Source organism: Pinus tabuliformis, chromosome 7 (assembly GCF_031772625.1).
Source record: "Pinus tabuliformis cultivar Carrire ecotype Pingquan chromosome 7, CPIR1, whole genome shotgun sequence".
Lineage (NCBI taxonomy): Eukaryota > Viridiplantae > Streptophyta > Pinopsida > Pinales > Pinaceae > Pinus > Pinus tabuliformis.
The window spans coordinates 274,126,219-274,141,494 of record NC_142293.1 but is presented as its reverse complement, the minus strand read 5'-3'; positions in this window follow the sequence as shown (position 1 = coordinate 274,141,494).

Here is a 15,276-nt window from a genome sequence, read left to right as displayed (position 1 = left end):
ATGCTGGGTCAGATCAATTGGTTGTAATCCTCTTTGCTATTCTTTCTATTAATAAAGCTATTCAAGTTTTCCTCCACATTCTTGTATGTTTAATGATATATGCATTTGTGTGGTCAATATATATCAGGTCCTATATTGTTTATGATTATAGATCTCTGTTCTTCGATAGTGTTATACTGCTTTGATTCTACAGGTGCTCTTTGAAGCAAGGAAGCAAGCAGCAAAGATCTGTCAGAAGGGAGAGGAACCAAACAAGGGACCAAGCGCAAGACTGAGGTTGGTACCTTTGTTCCCCTCTTATCTACTTCTCATAAAGGAAAATGAAAGTAGTTTTAGTGTGTTTGTTTCTAAGATAGCTACCCGTCTTAGTGGGACTAGCAGCTCCGAGTGGACACTAGATTTCCCAATAAAAAAATGGCAACTCCACTGGGGAGCGAATAGCTTGTTTGCTTGTCTATATTTGTTTGTTTATAAACTTACAGACGGAGCCTGAAGTCAAGCCAACTAGCCTTCGAACTGCATTTTCTATGCAAGTGCAAAGTAGATCAATGCTGCTTTAGTCTATCTCTGGGTTTTGTTTATAAACTGAACAATCGATTTGCAAACATTCTGATTGCCCTGGTGGTGTCTCTAGTAACCTCATTAGATCGCCCCCTGTGATTTATATTTACTGACTATCACTTGCTCGGCCTAAATCCCTGAACTGAGCTGCAAATTGTGATCAAAAGCCAAGTGAAGTCTCGTCCTGGTACCATCACACCCTCTCTTCAAGGAAATCAGTATGCATCGCACCCCCCATGTGCAGTAGGTGGGATGCATACTGGATTCCCTGTGTAATAGGTGCGATGATCAGAAAAGGCTAATTTTGCCTTCAGACTTTGGTTTTTCTTCACTCTCTTCAGCTCTATTCAGGAGTTTTGCTGTCTGTGATCAGTATACCACTGTGGAAACCCCCTTCCTTTCCATTATTCTGCCTCCATCGTGCAAAGAACTGTGAATGTTTTTATGTATTGTGCACCATTTTCAGTTCTCTTTTACAAAGAAGTAGCGTAATCGAACTGTCGTTTCTTGATTTGAAAGTGTCGTGAGTGTCGTTTTCAGTCCAAGAAGAGAATCCTATTGTTCTTGATAGTTGATTATACTATTACTCTTGTATTTGATTTGGATTAGTAGTTTTTCAAGTGTTGAAAACAATTTTCAATTCAAAATCGCAAAGTGTCGTCATTATCTTCCTTTCATTTTTGTAAAGAAATTTGTTAATACTGTCGCTTTGAAAAGATAATTCAGATTTGTACTCAACATTCTTTTTGTCATTCACACATTAAGAAAGTGGAAAACAAATACATGCATGTGCATTTGCATTTAGACTGCTTGTTGGTTTGATTTAGGACAGTGCATATAATGTGTGCTCTATGCTCTATGTTGAAAGAACCTCATTTCTCTTTCCTTAGTAGCTAGGATTTTCATTGCAAAAAGAAGATTAAATGATTGTTTATCATCTTAGATTGCATTTTAAGAATTGTATATCTACATCACGCGGTGAACCTGAAAGGCAAATTTATTAAACAAGATCAACTGTAAAATAAATTCAATGAACATAAAAACGCTTTGGAACCTAATGCACAACATTTAGAAGTCTAGGCTAGAGACGTATTCTGGCGTCGTAAAGCCTGGTAACTGTTGTTTTCATTGCTGGTTGAGTGATTCCTCCACTTTGAGACGACAAGTGCTAGTATGGACTTGTGCTCCCACGTACCGTCGAGTATATATTGGGAGACCACAATAGGCTATATCCTTTATCCTTAGGAAGCCATGTCTGCCGCCCTATCGATCACAATGCACTGAACACAACATTTGGGAAGATTGGCTGCCATATCGTAAAAAGTATTCTGCAGTTTTGCGATTGGTTTGGTAATCCCTCTGTCTAGATTTCCAGAGTAGTCTCTTTCATTCATTTTCAGACTCCTTAAAGGAAAAGGTCCATCTGAGCACTTGTTACTTCAGGTTCATTAAAAATCGAAGGCGACTAGAGTCATCTTTTGTTTTTTCTCGACTCTTAAAAATTGAAAAAACAAGTTGTGTCAAAGTGTCTAAAATTTGTTTTAATCGGAATAATAATACTGTTCCCGTGTTGGTCTTAGGTTGAGGAAAATGGAGTCCACCAACCAAGGATTTCCCCTTGGAGGAAATCCTAGTCCTTTCTCCTCTTGGGGAGATGTTGGTGCACCCCATATGGCCACATTGTCACTTCCAGGATTGACGATCGGCTTGCCAATATGGCTCTTCTCTACCTTTACCGTTCAGAATGCCGTGATTCCTGAGCAATCAAGTCAGCAACTAGATGATACTAGAGTTACCCCCCAACCTTCTACTTCATCCATTTCTCTCTCTCCTCCTTCCTCTTCGCTTGATAAAGCTGGTAAAGCTGAAAATCAAGTAACTAAGAAGGAGAAGAAGGGGAAGGAGAAGAAGGAAAAGAAGAAGAAGGAGCCGAAGGCAAAAAGGGGCAACCGTGCATCGTCTAGTGAAAATCCAGACACTGTGCCATCCAAACCTAAATCTCCATGTGTCATTTGCAAAGGAGACCACTATCATCGAGATTGTCCTTGCATCCCTTGGATCTTAAAGGACTGGTCTCCTCGTTTGCACAATCTGGTGTCATCAGCCTCTGAAGATCATGTTGAAAGTACACCGTCAACTAGTGAAAGCGAAGTATTTGGACAGAAAAGGAAATGTAAATTTCCTTGTAAACTGTGTGAAGGCGATCACATTGTCCACTGTTGTCCCTTCCTAGATGAAGCTAAAAGAGTCTTGGATAACCGCCCTGCCTCACGGCTACGGCTTCCTCCTGGATACAAGAAACTCTTGCAGAGTCCATCACTAGTTGAAAATCCGACTGACACGCCATTATGGTCGGTCGAAGCATCTATCATTGAGGATAAACCTTCTGAATCCACACCAGACGAAAGTCAAAAAGTTGAGGCGGCGGTCGACCCGGTCTTGCCTTAAGAAGATCCATCTTCATATGATAAAGTGACTGAAGAGAATGAGAGCGACACCGTTCAAATTCTTTTCATAAACACAGACTCCGATGAACATAGGGGCAGTCTACCCGTTCCTTTACCGCAGGAAGGAAGTTCGTCAGAGTCATATCCGGCCGTCTATTCGGTCCCACCTCCAAGCAACCTAGTCGTTTCCTTCGATTGGAATCTACTAGGCAGACCCCGTTTACCAGCTAGTGTACCATTCCGAATAGTTGTACAAGCTTACAGAATGGTCATGGCCGGTACCATCATAGATGAAGGGGCTTCTGTGAGTATCCTTTCCTCGACTTCTTGGAAAGTGCTTGGTTCGCCATCGCTTCTGCCTGAAATGAGAAATCTGACGGGCTTCAACAAAGGAACCAGTCGACCGTTAGGGATCCTTCCCAATGTACCTATAACGTTGAGAAGGAAAACCGTTCATATGAACGTAATGGTAGTCCAAGGACCTATAGATTATAATCTACTCCTCGGACGTGACTATATTTATTGCATGGGAGCCATAGTCTCCTCACTCTTTCGAGTAATGTGTTTTCCGCACGAAGGCCAAGTGGTCTAGCTCGTAGACCAGCTTTCGTTCCCCGGCTCACACATAGCTAATAGTCAAACACCATCCCTAAATGGTCTTTTCATGCAAGGAATGTCTCATCAATCTCCAGTCCGTCCACCTAAATAACGTGAGTAATTCGGGAGGACATGACTGAAATCCAGGGGGCATGCACCCTGGCCTGCTTCGGCAGGGAAACTTCAGGTATAGGGTAGGTTTTCGCGAAGGATATATGACTGGTCCGACACCCGTCCGTATAGGAAGAGGGAGTTAGACTGGAATAAGATTCCCTCGTTAAGGTTAGGTATTGGAACCTTTGTCCAAATGGACTAAGCCAAGGAAGTGTTTTCGTCTGCGGTGTGGATGGAAACTATCTTGCAAATGCAAGAAATTCTATATGGTAGCCTGGGAACTTATTTCGCTATACCTGGGGGCATGCAAACCTCTTGTGCGCAAGTGAGAAGCGACTAGCATAATGCTAACTCTATGATTCCGCTGACTTCAACCTTCTAAGTCGGGTGAGTGGTCGAGTCGACCGTTCGTCTTCGCAGGGGCCAAATGGCACCGGCAAAGTAAAGGAAAAGTTTTCCTACCTAACCGTGGTAGTGATCTTGGTAGTTAAGTAGAGGAGTATAGTTGGTCATTCCTAGCTTGCATGTGAGAGGCAGCCGAGCACAGCTTCGAAAGGTGCAAGCTCCATAAAAATGGAATCTATCGATGAGATGTCCTTATTATATGACTGGCACGAGCAGTTTTTATGTGAAGTTCAAGCTCGTTAAAAATTAAACCTAAGAAATGAGAAAATGTTTCCCCTAGAGTTTAAGCTCATTAAAAAATGAACCGATCTCCGGAAAATAACCATTGTGAATGCATTATCATAAGCTTTTGAGCCTTGGCTGTGTTCTCATCATCACCTCCACTTTGTTTGGCCGATTATATGCCTCCATTTGATTGTTTACCCTTTTTTAGGAACATCTGCGACGAGTGATCTTGTTAGCCATCCTTGTGACACTGCTGTGATTGGAAAATTCCAAACCTTACCTGGAATTAGCTGCTACCCGAAATTATCACTCGTTTCTCAAAAAACGAGTCTCCTTTAAGCTCTTTTCACCTGACTCGCAAAATATGAAAAGATTGCCGAGCGATTGGCCTCTCTAGCTCGTTAAAGCTACCGGAAGTGTTATCCCTCCTTTAGATTTTAATCTTTTTGGACCTGAGGGATTATTACACAAAAAGATTGAGCGCTTGTCTTGTTCGGCTCGTTAAAACTATCAAAAATTCATCCCTTTCGTATTATTTTATACTTTTTCGGACTTAAGGGATTATATGACGAAAAAGGATTAAGGGAGTTTCCTTTCCGTCCCTTTTTAGACTCTCTAAAATTGAAAAAGGACTGAGTTATCATTGTCGTTAAACTCGTTAAAATCAATAGCGACAAACTTGTCGTATAGACAAGAACGAGTTTCATTGTCGCTAGGCTCGTTAAAACATAGCGACGGGTTCGCCCGAAGGGCGAATTATAGAACAAGCATATGTTATCCTCCTCAAGCTTGATAAAAATAAAGAGGTACTAGTCAGCAATGACTGGGGAAAAATTGGGAAGAAAACTTGAAGAAACTTTATTGGTAGCAAGTCGCTCTTGAACATGACACTTTCACTCCACGTCCGAGTCGGGTTGGGTTATTCCGTTCACCGGTCATATCACCATTGGTCCATCGTACCATCCATCTTTGGGGTTAATTCTACCAATCCATTTCAGTGTCGCCGGTATGTTCAAGAGAAGTCGCTCAGAGAATTCACTTGTGTCTCATCCACTGCAATACATTCACGCTCCATCCTTTCATGACCGCCACCCTGAACCTTGTATCATCAGATCGTTTTCACCTCCGCAAAATCATTTGCTCCGTTCCGTGTCATAGATGTGGGATTCATTAAGGCCCTCCTACGGTAGGTCGCTTCTTGTCGACATCAGCTCATTATCCAAGAAGCCGACCTAAGAACAACCCTTTTAGTACTTTGAAGCTTGCATGCCTCAATGGAAAGTTTCTCACTTCCGGCGACAGGTTACATCAATGGCCTTCGACCGAAAGATTTTACGTGGCGTTCGACACCAAGTCCCTTTTTCACGCCACGTGAATTGTACTGGTGTACCTTGAGAGTCATCATCATTATCGGTGACTCCTCTCGCGCTTGTTAAAAGCTCACATCATTGGCTGGTAATCAGGCGATGTCTTTCCATGTTCGACTCCAGAACATTTTTCACATGGATCGACTTGTACTTCGGGTGAAGATTGAACGAGTTTGAAGACCCCGGATCTAGTTTCATCCATCCGGGCTACGATATATTCAGGGAAATAAAGACATCAAATGTACATCATTACCGAACAGATGATCATCCGAATCAAAGGATGGTGACTCTATCTGAATCATCAGTCTGCTACACAGACGGTTGTCTGTCCTATGTACATAAAATGAATTTATAAAGCCGAGCATGGGAATGCTCACCTTAGCTAGATCATGAAAATGTTATGAAGATAATGTATTGTATTGTATCTTATTACAGGTCGCCTTCCAGTTCGAAAAAACTTCAGATCCTCATGATAAAGCATTTCACCCGAAATCAAAAGATTAACGACTTCATGCTTTAGGGGGCAACTATTATAGACATTTTTGGGCACTGCAACCCCAATCAAAAATGTCCATAAACTAAGGGCTTCTAAGTCCCTAAAAGTGTTGCTTCACACCCTAAAGGAGCAAGGTCAGCTGATTACATCATCTCCCAGAAGTTCTCCACAGAAAACTGCTCAGAGCTGGTTAAAACTGGACCATACAGGCTGCTCAGTGCTAAGGGTGCGATGCATCCCACCTGCTCAGTGCAAAAGGTGCGATGCATACTGAATAACCCTTCTGTAGGGTTCGATGAGAAAGAGTGGACAAATGGCAGAGACAGTTTGCAAGGTGGAGGATCATGGAATCTTCCAGAAACTTCTCCAATGACACTTGCCTCTCTGAATTCGCCTAGGGATGAGTAAGAGATCATGAATCTCCAAGTGGAACCAAGAATTATCAGAGAGAGGACACTAATCAAAAACCCAACAGCTGAGTCACCCCCCTGCAAATATCTATATATGGATCCCTCATCACAGAGATCCAAAGGTTGGAATCTTGTATTTTGTAAGGAAGTACTGTTGGTTTCTTGGTGAAATATCATAGTGTTGGGTGATCTAAGCTTTTCATGAGGTGAAGAAGGGCTTTCATGCTGGGAGGATGACGCTGGGTCAGATCAATTGGTTGTAATCCTCTTTGCTATTCTTTCTATTAATAAAGCTATTCAAGTTTTCCTCCACATTATTGTATGTTTAATGATATATGCATTTGTGTGGTCAATATATATCTGGTCCTATATTGTTTATGATTATAGATCTTTGTTCTTCGATAGTGTTATGTTGCTTTGATTCTACAGGTGCTCTCTAAAGCAAGGAAGCAAGCGACAAAGATCTGTCAGAAGGGAGAGGAACCAAACAAGGAACAAAGCGCAAGACTGAGGTTGGTACCTTTGTTCCCCTCTTATCTACTTCTCATAAAGGAAAATGAAAGTAGTTTTAGTGTGTTTGTTTATAAGATAGCTACCCGTCTTAGTGGGACTAGCAGCTCTGAGTGGACACTAGATTTCTCGATAACACCCCCTTAAGAACAACTTGGGATAGGATTGAAGGATGTACAACTATGACACAATAGGAGAAGGAAGGAGGCATTAGAGCCTATCCCCCCTTAGTGACAACTTCTTGAACTCCAACCATAAACCGAAGTTTTGTAAACTTCGCCTCTGTGAGAGCCTTTGTAAAGATATCTGCAACTAGATCATCGGTTGAACAATATTGCACTTCAAGAACATGGTCATGAATGAGCTTTCTGATGAAGTGCATGTGTAGTTCAATGTGTTTGCTGTGCTGATGTTGGACTAGATATTTGCATAGTTGAATGGCACTTTGATTATCACACCAAAGTGTAGTCGGATGCTGCTGCTGAAAGCCAAACTCTGACAGGATATGAAGAAGCCACAAGGCTTAATTACTAGCTTCTACGACACCACAATACTCTGCTTCTGCTGAAGAAAGGGAAATGGCACTTTGTTTCTTGCAAGCCCATGTAATAGGTCCATAACCAAGAGTGAATACATAACCTGCGTAGATTGCTGATCATCAGGGTCACCAGCCCAATCAGAATCAATGAAACCAGCCAATAGAGGAGATGCTTCTACACTGTAATGAATCCCAAATTGAACTATACCTCAAACATAACGAAGTATTCTTTTGGCTGCTTTCCAATGACTTTCATGTGGGTTTTGCATAAACCGAGCAATAAGGCCAACAACAAAGGAAAGGTCGGGATTGGTATGGGTCAGATACAAAAGTTTTCCTACAAGCTGACAGTATGAGGTAGCATCAACTTCAGGGGAAGTACAATTGATTGAAAGTTTGGCTCCAGACTGAAAGGGAGAAGGGGTTGGCTTACAATCTTCCATGTGAAAGTGGCGTAGAAGATCATAGACATACTTGGACTGGGAAAGGGAAATACATTCCTTGGATTGCAAGACTTGAAGACCAAGAAAATAATGCAAGTGTTCTAAGTCTGTCATTTCAAACTTCTTTTTAAGGTTGGACTTCACATGGTTTATAAGGTTGGAATCACTACCAGTAAGGATAAGATCATCAACGTAAAGAACAAGAATGATAAGCTTACCCACTTTCTTGGTGTAGACATTATTGTCAGAATGACACCTAGAAAAGCCAGTATCTAAAAGAAAGCTATCCATTTTGGCATACCAAGTTCAAGGGGATTGCTTGAGACCATAAAGGTATTTCTTAAGCTGACATACAAGGCTGGAGTTTGTTTGTATAAATCTAGTAGGTTGTTCCATATAGATTTCTTCATGCAAGTCCCCATGAAATAAGGCAGATTTAACATCCATCTGATGGACTTCCCATTTGAAAGAGGCAACAAGGGAAAGAAAAAGGTGGATAGAGTTCATTTTTGCAACATGGGAGAAGGTTTCAATATAGTCAATGCCTTCAACTTGTGAAAAACCCTTAGCACCAATACGAGCTTTATGTTTATCAACTTTTCCATCTAGTCCATACTTGGTTCTGTAAACCCATTTGCATCTAACAAGTTTTTGTCCCTTTTGGAAGAGGAACAAGATCCCATGTATCATTTTCCAATAATGAACGATATTCTTCATTCATAGTTGCGTCCCAATCTGGATGGCCTGAAGCTTCTGCAAAGGTGTCAATAATTCGTTGAAGCTTGAGCCAGTAAAGAAGAGGCTTTATCAAATTGAGAACGTGTACATCGTTTTTTGTAAGATCACATGCAAGAGCACCTGCTGCATCCCGAGTAGCACGGACCCATTTTGGAAGCTGAGGAGCTAAAGGAGGATCCTAAGAAGGTGGGGGAGGATTGTCATCCTCAGTGTCATCATTTGAAGAAGAAATATTTTTAGAAGTAGAAGGGATAGAGAGAGGTGGCACATCCATCGAACTAGGCTCGTAGGCCCATATATTTTCAACAAACTTTACATCTCTTCTAATGAGAACATTTTTGGACTTAAGTGGAATAAGTCTATATCCTTTGACATCTTCAGAATATCCAACAAAAATACTATTTTCACTCTTAGGTTCTAAAGCTTTATGTTTCTCATCTGGAATATGGGCCCATGCTTCACTTCCAAAAACATGAAAGTGACTTACATCTGTTTTAATTGAGCTTCATGCTTCTTCTGGAGTGATATTCTTTAAAACCTTAGTAGGAGTGCGGTTTACTATGTAATTTCATAGTTAATTGCTTCTACCCAAAAATTAAGACTAAGTCCTTTAGATTGAAGCATACAATTAGCCATTTCCTTTAAGGTGCGATTATTCCTTTCAGCTACACCATTTTGTTGTGGAGTATATGGAACAGTATGTTGCATTTGAATTCCATGCTCAGTGCAAAATTTGATGAATTTGTTGTTAACATATTCACCGCCATTATCAGATCTTAACTTAAGAATTTGATGTCGATATTGTTTCTCAACAAAGGCCTTAAAGGCCAAGAACACGTTAAATACTTCATTCTTGAGTTTTAAGAAGTATACCCAAGTACGTTTGGAGAAATCATCAATGAAAGTTAAGAAATACTTGTAGCCAGAGAAAGAAACAACTTGAAGTGGACCACATAAATCACTATGCACAAGCTGTAAAGGGGCTGAGGCATGCCAAGAGGCACGTTTTTCAAAACTATCTCGCTGATGTTTTCCGAGTACACATCTGGAACAAACACCATCTCTGCAAGATACGATAGGAAGACCTATCACCATATTTTATTTACATAGATTCTGAAGGGAGCGATAGTTTAAGTGACCAAATCGCTAATGCCAAAGTTTGCTCACTTTATCTTTATGAGCAACAAATAATGAGGGAAGATTTGATGACCCAAAGTTGTTAAACTTATACAACCTTGTAGAATCATCAGCAATGCCATTAGCTAAAATATGTCGAGGATCACTTAGGTCCTTAATTACAACATCGTGAGGTGAAAATTCAATGATTTTACCTTCACCTGAATGAATTATCTGATATACAGATAGAAGGTTGCAGGATAAGGTTGGAACACATAATACATCATTAAATTGACCATTGTCTAGATGAACAGTTCCAGTCCCTACAACACTAAGAGATCTATCCATCACCAACATATATATTTTTGGTGTCACAATCATTTAAAGAAGAAAACATGGCTTTGTTTTTTGCCATGTTATAAGAAGCTCCAGAATCAATGAGCCACTCATCAGAACGAGAAGAAGAAGATACATTTAGTGCATAACCAGACCGAGATGCTTGAAAACCACATGCATGAAGTGTTATTCCTAATGATGAAGTTGAAGTTGAAGAGTGCTCCAAATGGATGTTATGCTTCTTCATTTCTACTTCCAAGGCTTCCATCTTCTTAAATCATTTGGATTCTGAGTGGCCATCTCGATTACAAAAGTGGCAATGTCTATTAGTCTTCTTCCCTTTGTTTTTATTTGCCTTATCATTTTGTTGAAATGCATTTTCATTTTGATACTAAAATTGCTTAGGACCCTTGTTTGGTTTAGTACCATTATTTTTAGGATACTGCTTCTTAGGATTCTTTAAATTTGGTTGTTGTTGGGCAGCTAAGGCTTTCTTAGAAGAGTTTCCAAGATTAAGAAGACCAAGATGTAATAGTTTTTCTTGTTCTCTTATTAAAGAATCACAAGAGGCGTCAAAAGAGGGGGACTTGTAGTCTTGCCCTTGAGAAATGAAGGCTTCTCTAGTAGAATGGAAGGTGGAAACAAACACACAGTAGGCTGGTCCCATCTTAGTAAGAATAGAATAGATAAGGTTACTATTACACAGTGATTTTTCATCGATCCCGGACATTGCCGGTCCATATTACTGACATCTATTCTATGTCATGTTGCCAATTATGTGTCAATACCTTCCTTGTAATCTCAAGAATAATGTCTCAGTTCATTATCCTTGAAGCAGACTCTTTTTACCTAAGTTTCTGGGTCATCGCGGGTCAGTAGTTGTTCCACCTGCGAAGATGGTCAAGTTTTCACTAGCCCTAGCGAAGTCGTCGCTCTGACCTTGTGTTGCACATGTGATGAGCTACTTTTGGCAAGTCTTTTAAACAACTCGTCGAAGTTTCGTGATGAAACTGCTTCATGGGTGGTCCTAGGGTTGGTTGTTGGGTCAGATGAGCTCACCTCTCTCTTTTGGGATAGTTGTTCCACCTTTTATGCAACCTCCCTAAAGGATGAGTTCCTCCTCCCATCTCTTATGGAATCTGTCCCTCCTATAAATGCCTCCTCCATGACTGAGATCAGCTAGCTTGGATGTAACTTGATGATAACTAAATGTAATTTGGTAGTTTCAGGATTCTAATAGAGGAGTAGAGGTAGAGAGTGTTATTAGAGTGAGTAAGTAGCCTCACATGTAATTTGTCTTGAGAGATGTTTGAGTAGAGTTGGCTTGAGAGCTTTCTAGCATCAACCTTTTGGATGAAAGAGAGATTCATTTTCTCCCTTGGGAGATGGTTCACAAGTGAATGCTTATAGAGACATGTCGACAGGACCCTTCGAGGAGACTTACGACGTCAAGGCTCGGTTGTAAGTTTTACCTTGATTTATATTAATACAAATCAATAGTTTGTTTCCTATATCGTATGTTGAATTGTATGTCGATAACTTGAAGTTCCTTGACTCTTCAAGTAGATTGTTTGGTCGTTTTCTATTGCGTTGTGGTGTTTCTCTACATGTTTTGTTTAGGTACAAGTAATTAGATGAACAAGCACTGGAGCGACACAACGAGGACTTCGTCAAATGACAATCTGAAGGTAGGCCTTCATAACACCAACTTTCTAAGGAAATTCGCTTTGGTATTGTCTTTGCGGTGACTAGACCCACTCTAGGGCTAGAGGGGTTGCCTCTGTCCGCAGAGGAACTTGCCTATGTCACAAGTTGGCGACCATATTGGGGATCTTGTCTTTTCTGTTTTGTTTTGATTGGTTTTGTTTGTTTATTGTCTCCCTCATTGTTTGGGTACCATGCTCTACTCTAGAAGTTGTTAAACTACTCTTGTAGTCTTCCCACTCTGATGAGTGATAGATCTGGCCTTGCCTCAGCCAAACTTTCATTTTTGCCTTTGATCTAAGGTCATCACTGTTTATTTTATGATAGTCGCAAAGTAGTCGCACCTGCGATGTCTTATGGGTTGCGCCTTTTACTGTCTGGCACGATTAAATTGCCTAATAGTCGTGAAGAGTTCTGAAATCGGCTTGGCGCTGCTAACCAATGTACTTCTGCAGCAATGTCGCAAAGTGATTAGTTAGAGGGGTGCGACGATTCATTGTTGGCACATGTTGTTAGTTTTACACTCGCGACGATTCCTGTAGATTTCAAATATTGAAGTTTGTTTGTTGATTGGCCAGTGTGTTCTATCCTCTGAGCTTGTTTTTGCCTCTTTATTGTATCAAAAGTGTTGGTTGTTAGGATTTTCGATTCCGGGTTTCAAGTCTTTTGAAATCCTTCCTCTTGAACTGTGTGACCTAAATACCTTAGGGTTTCTTGAATGATTGGTTTTCTTGGGTCGCTCATTCATTGGGATCTTTAGACTCTGCTTGGCATAATCTCTGACTTTGTTTGAGGCTTCTTCCTATTCACTGTTTGTCATCTTCTTGATTGGTATGTGACGTTTTGTTACCAAACTTTCATGTCTTGTTCGTTCGGTTTCCTTCCTTCACTTGGCATAGATCACATTGCTTCCCAGTCAATGAGACAACTTTCCAGTTTTGCAAAAATAAATATCTCCTTAGTTTTGAGTCTTTGATTCGTTTTGCATTTAGTTTCTTATCATTTATTTGGAAAAATAAAAAAATTGCATTAATCTTGTATTAAGACTTGAAAGACGATTTTTGCATGAGTAAATTCTTGAGATTAATACATTGAAAAGAAAAAAGTGTGTTTTCCATTTTCTTGTTTAGATTTCTTGCAAGTTTAAGTAAATGGTAGAAGTATTTCTATTTTTCCTTGATTGGTTTTCTTTCTTTCCATTTAGCTGTTGTGAATTGAACCTCTCACTCTTCCTTAGCTAGTTGTTCATTCAACAAGAATGGTCTTTTTTCTCATTTAGTTGCATTCTAGGAGTTTTTGAAGATACTAGGACCTTAAAACGGAGACTTAATTCATGATAAACAGTTAAAATCTATTGAATTAACCTAAGGAAGCATTGAAATTTAGCACTTATATCTAGAGGTCTAGGCTAGAGAGGTGTTCCTGCATTGTTAAGCCTAGTGGCTATTGTTTTCATTAAGGTTGGGTGATTCCTCCTTTTGTGATTCGATAAGTGCTAGTATGGACTTGTGCTCCCTGTACCGTCGCGTGTATGATGGGAGAGCCCACTAGGTTGCAATCCTATTATCCATAGGAAACCGATTCAGCCGCCTTGCAAACGTGATACACCGAACACAACATTCGAGGAGATTGCCTGCTCGTACTTCTTGGTTCACCAGGAGGTATTCTACAATTCACGGTTGTCTGGTAAACCTTTTGCCTAGAGTTCCACAACAGTCACTTTCATCCCTTTTCGACTCTTTAAAAGTAAAAGGATCATCTGAGCGCTTGTAATTTTGATCTTGTTTCCAATCGAAAGTGATAGAGTCACCTTTTGTCCTTTTCTTGAATCTTAAAACATGAAAATGCAAAGTTTTGTTTCAGTGTTCTAAAGTTAACTTCCCACAAAATATTCTTGGTAAAAGTTGACTTCCTTAGTAATTCTTTAGAGTCGATTCCAATGGAAACATTTCTGGAGTCTACCAGTCAAGGGTTCCCCTTGGAAGGGAATCTTGGTCCTTTTCCTTCCTTTGGAAACGTTGGTGCTCCTTATATGGCAATGTTGTCCCTCCCTAGGTTAACCATTGGTTTACCTGTCTGTTTATTTTTGACCTCAGTGATCCCGAGTGTCTCAACTCCTGCCCCACTGTCTCCTTAATTCGAATCACAACATGATGATTCTCAAGTTGACCCTTCGCTTTCTTCCCATGTTTATTCACCTTCCTCTTCTACTTCGCCTGGTGAAAGTTTCAAATCTAGTAACTGTTAGCACTCCAGGAAACTCTCCTAGGTTGCAGCTCAGAGATGCCTGGTAACATATAATCTTCAATATTGTTCTCAGAACTATTGGAATGGATGATGGTTTGGATCAAGTTAGATGACCATTTCATCTCTATTCCCACTCAAGGCAGGCATGAACACTCTCAACAACACAAGGCTTTAAACCACTAATGCTCAATAGTTTATAGATTTAATGGATAGATGGAGAATAATAACTGTATCAGTAGATTGCATATATAAACATAAATGAATGACTAGTTACAGGTAGCAAAAGAGAGTACTGATTGTACTGGTAGATGAATATTTGACCACATATGAATGGTTAGCTACAGGCAGCAAAGAAGCTTGCAAATCTAAGTTATCAAAGCAGAGATAAGATGACAGTTATCTAGCCTTAGACACAAAGGAAACATGAACAAACTGTTCAAGTGCTAGCATAGAACAACAAAGAGAAAGGATGTTGAACATATAATGGAAAAAGAGGCTTGTATTTCTAGAATGAAGATGAGAAGCTTGAAGGAACAGAGGAGGAATAATCTCCAAAAGTTGAACCTCTATTACATCTTACTTTAAACTATTTATAACCTGTTTACAATGCTCCCGAGCTCTAAGAGACTCAGAGTCTTAATCTTCTTGATATGCATTGTTAACTAATTTGATGCCCTGAAGACAAGCATGGCTTGGAGTTTTTTCCTCCTTCTGATAGAGGAATAACGACTTTAAGATGTTTTTGACTGCTTGTTGCGCTGTTTGGGAGTTCTCCTATGCCAGAGAGGCCCCATGATGTTTGTTAGTGTGGTTGTTGCACTGTTGGAGCTCCATGAACTTTCTGTTTCGGGCTGCAGCATGCTGTGGCCCTTCCAATGTTTTAACAATGCATGTTTCTGTTGTAGCGGAATAGTGTAGCCTTATGGTGGACCTCTATTGAAAAAAAATGTATATTTCTGTTCTAAACAGAAGACACAACAATTACTAATAAATCCTGCCTTACCTGTCCTTTTTGGACTTCA